The sequence below is a fragment of the Pongo abelii genome, chromosome 15 (genome assembly GCF_028885655.2).
Source record: "Pongo abelii isolate AG06213 chromosome 15, NHGRI_mPonAbe1-v2.0_pri, whole genome shotgun sequence".
Classification (NCBI taxonomy): Eukaryota; Metazoa; Chordata; class Mammalia; order Primates; family Hominidae; genus Pongo; species Pongo abelii.
Window position 1 is genome coordinate 55,665,370 of NC_072000.2, and position 9,208 is coordinate 55,674,577.

Here is a 9,208-nt window from a genome sequence, read left to right on the forward strand (position 1 = left end):
TCTTTACCATTGTCAACACAGGTTCTGGTAATTGGGGATTATTTGAATTTTTAACAACTCAAATAAGACTCAAGTAAGATTTTAAGTCTTCAAATTTTAGCGCTTTAAATGAAATCCTAACTCTGGCAGTAGATTTTACTCAGCTTGTATCATGTATTTAATATCACTTATCTTTGAATGGGAATAAAAATACTAGTTAACACCACAGGGTCTAAGAGTGAGAGGGAAAATTAGCAAAAGTGACTACATGGTGTTTTGTCACAACAAATTTTGATTGGTGTCCCTAAGAAAAGTAGTAATAACATTAGCATAGATTGATGTTCTTCCCAAACTATGCTCCAAGTGATATGATTTGGCTGTGTCCCCACCCAAATCTCATCTTGAATTGTAGTTCCCATAATCACATGTGGAGGGAGGGACCTGGTGGGAGGAAATTGAATCACAGAGGTGGTTTCCCTCACGCTATTCTCGTGATAGTGAGTTCTCAAGAGATCTGATGGTTTTATCCCCCTTTGCTTGGTTCTCATTCTTCTCCTTTCTGCCACCCTGTGAAGAAGGATGTGTTTGCTTCCCCTTCTGCCATGATTCTAAGTTTCCTGAGGCCTCCCCAGCCATGCTGAACTGTGAGTTAATTAGACCTCTTTCCTTTATAAATTACCCAGTCTTGGGTGCATCCTTACAGCAGCGTGAGAATGAACTAATACACAAGAGATATTAATTAAGGTGATCTGCTGGGGATGGAACACAACTCCATAATAAAATACGCTTAGGAAACACGAGTAAAATTTCTTTGTGGAACTCCAAAGAGTCTTTAATACAGTATATTCAATGTGCATTATGAGCCTCCAAAAGGGAGATGCTGTGTGTTGTACCACTTGAGCTACTTGAAAAGAAAAACTTAATCTCAGAAATATTTTATAAAACATTTTGGGGAAAGATGGCCCAGAAAATGCATAGTTCCTTTAGAAGGATGGTTTCCTGGCTATCTGCAGTTCTCTCCATCTCACCCCTCTCCATCTCACACCCATCCTGTCTTTCTAAGATCTCCAAAAAGAATGTGGTCTGATAAATCCATAGAGGATAGAAATATATTGAAAGAAGAATGTCCATGGCCCTTTCTTTCTACATCTGAATTGTCTTATAGAAGCCTAGAGGGCCAGCCTGATTGAGGCACTGGTTAATGGTAGCTCCAGGTAAAAGGGGAATTCTTTAAAAAACAAAACTAACTTGCACAATAACTAAAGGGAATGCATGGAACTTGTTTGGACCTGAATTCCAACAAGCCAACTGTAAGATGACATTTTGGGGACATGGACATTTCAAATGCTAAGAAATTATTATTAAATTTGTCAGGTGTGATTATGGTATCTGGTTATATAACAAAATGGCATTTTTAAGAGGCAAACTCATGCATTTCGTGTGAAATATCAAGACGTCTAGAATTTGCTTTAAAATATCTAAAAAAATAGATGTAGCAAATAAAGCAAATGTTAATAACTTCAATCTAATGGGATATGTGAGGATTTTTTTTTAACAAGTCTTTTTATAGTTTCAAATTTTACATGATGAAAAGTTTTTTAAATACAGATTTCTTAGCCCCAAATCTACCAAATCAAACTCTCTGGAGATTGAGCCTGGGAGTTTGTTATTATTTACCTCCTCCTCTCTCTCTCTTTTTTTTTTTTTTAAAATCATATTATCAGGGTTTTTTTGGCTGGGTGCGGTAGCTCACGCCTGTAGTCCCAGCACTTTGGGAGGCCCAGGTGGGCAAATCTCTTGAGCCCAGGAGTTCAAGACCAGCCTGGGCAGCATGGTGAAACCCTGTCTCTACAAAAAATGCAAAAATTAGTTGGGCATGGTGACTCATGCCTGCGGTCCCAGCTCTTGAAAGGCTGAGAAAGGAGGATCACCTGAGCCCGGGAGGTGGAGACTGCAGTGAGCTAAGATCATTCCACTGCACTCCAGCTTTAGCAACAGAACAAGACCCTGTCAAAAAAAAAAAAAAAAAAAAAAAAAAAAAAGGAAATAATTATTTGTCATAGTTTAAGGTAACCATAAAATTGTAATAAAAAGCAGTGTTTTGTTTTAGAAACAAGATATTTTCAAGAAAACAATACAAATAATAACTCTAATCAATTTCTAACATGTATACCCAAATATAAGTTCCTTAGAGTGGAACTGTTTGTGATTACAGTAATAAAGTTACGTACAATACTTCACATACTAAATTACTATCAAATTTCAGCAGTGACAATTTGATGTATCTTTTAAATAATGCAGTGATTAACACAGAAATTCAGTACATGCAGAATCCATGCTATTAATCCATTTCTTCGGTACTTTCAAAAATCTGTTATCATCATATTTTTAAAATGTGACGGCAGAAGGTTTACAGAACATGCCTGTGCATCATGCATGTAGTTCAGACAGTCTGCAAAAAGCAGATCAACGGCATGATTAGCCATGTCCTAAGATACAACATCCACAAATATGGATTTGTGAACTATCTTTTTTCTACATTGAAATGACTATATAACTACATCTTCATACACTGAAGTGTATATAATTGTTTTTTTAAGTGCTTGTCTGTTATCACCTAAAATCATGTGGCATACAACAAGTAGTACTCTTATTACACATTGGGAGATAGTAACCTAATTTAAGACCAGCAAGAATACATCAGATTCTTTGCTAATAGGGAAGGAAGGAAAAAATTATTCCTCAAGGGAAATAACTTTGCCATAATTATATTTGTATGACCTGTACCTAGCACAGTGTCTAAAATAGGCATGCAATACATGTCTGTGTGAATTAATGAATGAATGCTTATCCTATCTCCAAATTATCTCTATCCCCTATTCCCAAAACCAATTATTTGTCAAGATGAAGGCTTTGATGAAAGCTCTTAGTCCATGAAAATTAAATTGCTGAGTCTGACCCCTTTGTAGGAAATGTAAAATCATGAAATTCAAGTACTCTTGGGAAATCCAAACAAATTTTCATTTACCAATGTCTGTAAAAAAGGCAAAAAAAAAAGATAAATTTACTAAAATACATAAATGTTAGCTTTTGACATTTTTTAAAACATTGGAAAAGGAAATTGAAAATTCCCTCTCACAAATTTGGACGCAGCTTAGTTAGTATAACTTCGAGAATGCAGTCAGAAAGGCGAATACTCTGGCCCTGCCACTAGTTAGTGATATGTACCCTGGTAAAGCCACATAACTGCTTCAAGCTTCAGTTTTTTCATCTATAAAATGAAAACATTAGATTAAATTATCTACATATTTTTTCCAGGTCTAAAATAGAGTCAATTTTCTGGTTATTCTTCTACCAGAGGCTATTGACCAGTGCTTGGTTGTTAAGCTGCTGCTTTTTTTTTTTTTTTTTTCAAATGAGACAGGGTCTCAGTATATTGCCCAGGCTGGTCCCGAACTCCTGGGCTCCAGTGGTCCTCCTGCCTCAGCCTCCCGAGTAAGGCTTCAACTTCTTTACCAGTATTAAGCAGGCAGAGACCGGGTACTGTGGTTCACACCTGTAATTCCAGCACTTTGGGAGGCTGAGGTACAGGGGTCACTTGAGGCCAGGAGTTTGAGACCAGCCTGAGAAACACAGTGAGACTCCATCTTCAATTCAATTCAAATAAATAAATAAGCAAGCAAGCTGGGCATATTAGTGTATGCCTGTGATCCCAGCCACTCTGGAGACTGAGGCAAGTGGATCGTTTGAGCCTAGGAGTTTAAGTCTGCAGTAAGCTATGATTGTGGCACTGCACTGCACTCCAGCAAGACCCTATCTTTTTAAAACAAAACAAAACAAAAAGCAGGAAGAGTCTAGCTCTGTGCTTTTCAGGGACCCAATGCCATTGTGAATTACAGGAGCCCAAGTACTGGCAAACACAATCTTCAGCATATTAGTAAAAGCCCTTGGTTATCCAATTTTTTTTAAAGTAGATTTAGAAAATAATTTTAAGTGCTCTCATTTAGTTTAATATTTTAAGTAAATTTTACCATAAGGCAGGTTATTTAGCTTTTGAGAACATATTCTCTGCAGTCACACTGGGTTGAAATCTGGCTTTAGAACTCAGGACAAAGGACTTCTGTGTGTCTCCCATTACCTCATATTTTTAAAAGTGATAATTAAAAGAAATAAATAATGCCATCTGCATCACAGATTTTTTGGGAGGTAGAATAAAAAAATACTTGCAAAGTACTCTCTTAAGTAGGAGAATACCTGACATGTAGTAATCACTCAGTAAAGCGGCTATAATTTATTTTTTCCATAGAGGCCTTATGTAGAAAAACATTCTTATTTTCCTAATAAGAACACAATAAAACAATCCCGTGGTGTACACCTAGCTCTTTACTCCGTCCTATTTATGCTCACATTTGCAGCATGAGTGAGTTCTGCAGTTGGCAGGTCTATACAAACCTACCCCCAAAGTCCGAGAAAGCAGAAGGCAAAGAAAGAGGCTGACAAATTCAGTTTCTTAGGGAGAAACATTTAATAGGGACTTAGGAGCAGAAGTTGTGTCTGTCTCTTGGGCCTCAGGTGGTGGTGAGACAAGATGGTGGATCCCCGCCCCATTACTCCCAGGAGCCAGGGTTTATATAGGGAAAGGGTATGCATGATTCAGATGGGTTGTGAAGGACAATTGAGGTTTGATAACATCAAGGTTGTTTTGACCTAAGGGCAGGATTTAAACAAATAACAAAAGATAAACTGGAAATGTTAGAGTTCTTCCCAGAAAAGGTTTAGTCATTAGTCAAAATGGCAGATTAGCATCCAATGGAGTTGCTTTAGCCTTTGTGAGAAAGGCTGGTGGAGATCACTGCCTGTTGGTCCATATTCCTGCCCTAAAGTCCTATTCCTTTCTGCCAATAACTAAATTGCGTTGGCTGGGCAGCCGGAGGAAAGGAGCCCTGTGAAATGCTGACTTGTGTTGAAGATGGCTCACGAAGTCCCTGGACTGCCTAGCCTCCTCCTGTTTTTGTGAGGCAAATGAGATAATGCCAGTGGATTAAAAACTATAAAATGCTGTCCGAGTGTTAGTTATCATACGAAAGGTAGAGGGGAAAAGGCCAGAATGTGGGATGTGACCCCTGAAAGGTCTTTGTTGTTACAAGGTAAGGTGCTTGTTTCCCCGGGGCCACAGAGTTGTTGTTTATAGGTCCCCATTAAGCACTGTGAGAGGGGTGATGTGAGGGGAGAAGCAGGGAGCCCCTTTCTCAAGAGGGCGAAGAAAGAAAAGTAAGGTGAGGCCACTGTAGAGAAAAAAGACCAGATTCATTCTGAAACATTTTCTCACATTAATAAACATTTTAAATAAATAGTAATTGTAGGCTGGGCACAGTGGCTCATGCCTGTAATCCCAGCACTTTGGGAGGTTGAGGTAGGAGGATGGCTTAAACCCAGGAGTTTGAGACCAGCCTGGGCAACATAGGGAGACCCTGTCTCTACAAATAATAATAATTAGCTGGGCATGGTGGTGTACACCTGTAGTTCGAACTACGTGGGAGGCCGAAGTGGGAGGATTGCTTGAACCTGGGAGGTCAAGGCTGCAGTGAGTTGTAATCCTGCCACTGCACTCCAGCCTGGGTGGAGACAGAGCGTGACCCTGTCTCAAACAACAGAAAAAAACTGCATATCACATTTAAAAAATAAATCTTCATTTTTCTTTAAAATAATTGGCAGAAAATTCTACCTAAGGAAAGAAGAAACATTTTAAATAAAAACCATTACGTCAAAATCCTTGAAAAATTGATTTTACTCTGTAATTGATTTATGTGCTCCCATATTTAGTATGTAAATAATGTCAAATATATGTCATTCTTTTATTTTAGGAACACACTGTTGATACACACAGGCACACACGCACACGCACACACACACATATTTGGAAGTAACAAGCATGCTACCACTGGCTAGGAATAGTTGGGGGAGGAGGTAGGAAACTGACCTACAGCAAATGGCATGTTATCAGTGCAGATACAATTAGCAACATTTTACTGTACCACACATACTTGCAATTCAGTGTATCTAAAAACAAATTTAAAGGAAATGGAGAACAAGAAAAACATTTTCCCCAGTTAATTTCTATAAGTCACAAGTAGGATTTCATTATAAAGTAGGAATTACAAACAGTGGGGGAAAAAAGTAAGGAATAAAGATTAAATTCACAAAACAAGTTGGTATCTTTACCTTTTCATGACTGTGATCCATAAATCCAACTAAATCAGTCTTTTCAAGTCCATTCCAATTTAACTCATCTTCTCCGGATCTCCCTAAAAGATTTTAATGGCTGGCTTGTCTTGAAACTCAGGGACATTTATTTGTGAGTTCTCCAAGATGCTGAGTAAGACGGCAATCTTTAAGAAATAAAGTCTGCCAAGCGTGGTGGCTCACGCCTGTAATACCAGCACTTTGGGAGGCCAAGGTAGAAGGATGGCTTCAGCCCAGGAGTTCAAGACCAGGACCAGCCTGGACAACACAGTGAACCCTTGTGTCTACAAAAATTTACAAAATTAGCTGAGTGTGGTGGCATGCGCCTGTAGTCGTCACTACTTGGAAGGCTAAGGTGGGAGGATCACGAGTCCAGGAGTTTGAGGTTGCAGACAGCTATGATCACACCACTGTATTCCAGCCTGGATGACAGAGCAAGACCTTGTCTTAAAAAAAAAAAAGTTTGCCAAATTCCTTCCCTGCGTAATAATGAGCTGAGTGAGAGTGGATAGCATAGTGCCAATCCCCAATGCCAGTGCGAACAGTAACTCTGTCCCTACTACTCCATTGAGACTGGGAGCCTCCAGATGTGGGTGGTTCCGCATTGTTCACATTCCTCCTGGAGACACTTACTGCCGGGCTACTGCTCCGGGAGCCACAGCTGACAGATGAGCCTCTTGTCCCATGCTAGATTTTACAGCCTGGCTCCCGCAATGATAGGGACTGAAGGCAAAGGTGATTCCGGGAACTGCCAGTCAGCTCCCCATTTGTGACCCGGATTGTCCAACTTTCTCCTTTATACTGAGTGTATGGCTCAAATGAAGCAATCAGAAACTTGAAGGACAAAAGCTGAGTTGCAGATGGAATGTAGAGGGGTGTAGCAACCTATCTGAGAACTTTGATCGTTCTTTCTTAGTCTGATCAATTTAAGACACAGTCGAGCTTACACTGTTGGAATGGAAGAGGTGTCATCCAACACTGCCCTATTGAGTCCTTCTTGCCAAATGACCTCACATAATTCCTTATAATTATTTTTAAATGTTCTACCCACTAGAAATGGGCTGAGAATTTTGATCCCAGTCCTTCCTGTTCCATATACATATTGAAGTTTGAATCAGTTTGAGTAGGGACATATCTTGGGTTCTTCTCCCGGTTTTCTGATACATAGTTTGCTGTCTGAAAATCAGCCACTCTCTGCTAAGAAAGTGGACACTTCAAGTGTCAGGATTTTTTTTTTTTTAATTAAAACTAGGTATTATCATTTTTTTCCAAAGGACTTTTCTTTTCCTTTGTTTTTTAAAAATTATTCACATACTTCTCTGCTGAGTTCACACACAAAAATAATTATTACATCCCAGAACTTTGGGAGGCCGAGGCAGGTGGATCACAAGGTCAGATCGAGACCATGCTGGCCAACACGGTGAAACCCCGTCTCTACTAAAAATACAAAAAATTAGCCGGGCGTCGTGGCGGGCGCCTGTAGTCCCAGCTACTCGGGAGGCTGAGGCAGAATGGCGTGAACCCGGGAGGCGGAGCTTGCAGCGAGCTGAGATTGCGCCACTGCACTCCAGCCTGGGCGACAGAGCGAGACTTCGTCTCAAAAAAAAAAAAATAAAAAAAAAAAAATAATTATTATTACAAACTCCACTATTAATAAGCTACTAACTTTGGGTAACTTGTCTGTTCTCTGGTTTCATTATTTGTAAAATAGGAATTATGATGGTACCTATTTCATGATGTGCTGTTATGACTAAATTACATAATAAACTTAAACTTGGCACAGCATCTAAAACACACAGTAAACAATACATGATCAGCTGTCATTATTTTAAATGATTATTTCAAATTCATTGCATTCCTGGAAACCACCCTTCTGAACTTGTCATTCATAGAATAAAACAGTATCTACCCATGCAACCTCGTATTTATCTGAGCCAAAGCCCTTAGCGGGTCAGTACAGTGGAGATGAAATATGTCCCTAAATATATACAAAATATAGAGATGTCTATTAGGCAGCATCAAAAGAGCAAGCTATGAATGGGAAGGAGTAGAAATTGGGATGCCTGTATATCCTGTTCAGTCTGTATTCCATTTTCTTTGAGCTGCCCTTCAGCATATTTATGGAAATGTTAATTAAGAATATGATTCATGTATACATTATTAGGTTGATGTAGAAGTTTCTGGGGACTAGATGCAATTATATTATTCACTAAGACTGGTAGGTTCCAGTGCTTTCTTTAGTTGAATGACTTCTTATTGACCAAATTAATAATTACAGTTTTAGTTATTCCATTAACATCCCAGAAAATTAAAAACAGGCAGTCCTTCCCCAATCTGAATTAGATGCACTGACGTCAATGTCCTTATTGTGACAAAAAGATTACTAATCACATTTTACCACATTCCTCCCCCTCCACGTTTTTATTCCTTGGAAAGTAGGGGTAGAGTTACAATACCTAAAGCATTTTGGGGCTTCAAATTAAACACTTCAGAAATATTTTAGATCTGGCCTCTTCATTTAAAACTTGTTTTAGTATAAGCATCAACAGGGCAACTACCTATATGTCATGAATGGGTATCAAAATCATTTGCTGATATTTTAATTGGAGATTCCTGGCCCTGTCACCAGTTCTTAAATGGTACTGATACATTGCCAAGTTTGGAAACCACTGTCTAAAAGCAATCAGCTAATAAGTCTAAGTGGAAATCAGGCAATATTTGAAAAAGGTGATTAATGATCCCCTTTTTACAACTATTCTTCTTGGGTTTTGCCTTCATGAGAATTTGAGTATATTTGAATTCATAATTACATATTCTTTATTGTAAATGCTAGTGATATGACGAACAATAGAAGTATAAAATTAAGAAAATGGCTTTAATCAATATGAATCTGATCGGTTTGATTTATACAAACAATTCTTGATAGCCCTAATAATCATTTCAATGTTTACTTCTACATATTTGGCAGTAGCTATTTGTTTAAAAC

General features: G+C 38.6%; 1 long non-coding RNA gene across 3 annotated transcripts in view; it reads right to left on the reverse strand.

Annotated features, from left to right (window-relative positions):
* Window positions 1–9,208, reverse strand: part of LOC134760082 (uncharacterized) — a 202,895-nt gene that overhangs the window by 183,081 nt on the left and 10,606 nt on the right. For all 3 annotated transcript variants that reach the window (XR_010136978.1, XR_010136977.1, XR_010136979.1), the window contains exon 2: window positions 6,202–6,644. This is a non-coding gene — a long non-coding RNA (uncharacterized LOC134760082). The remainder of the gene's footprint in view (window positions 1–6,201; window positions 6,645–9,208) is intronic.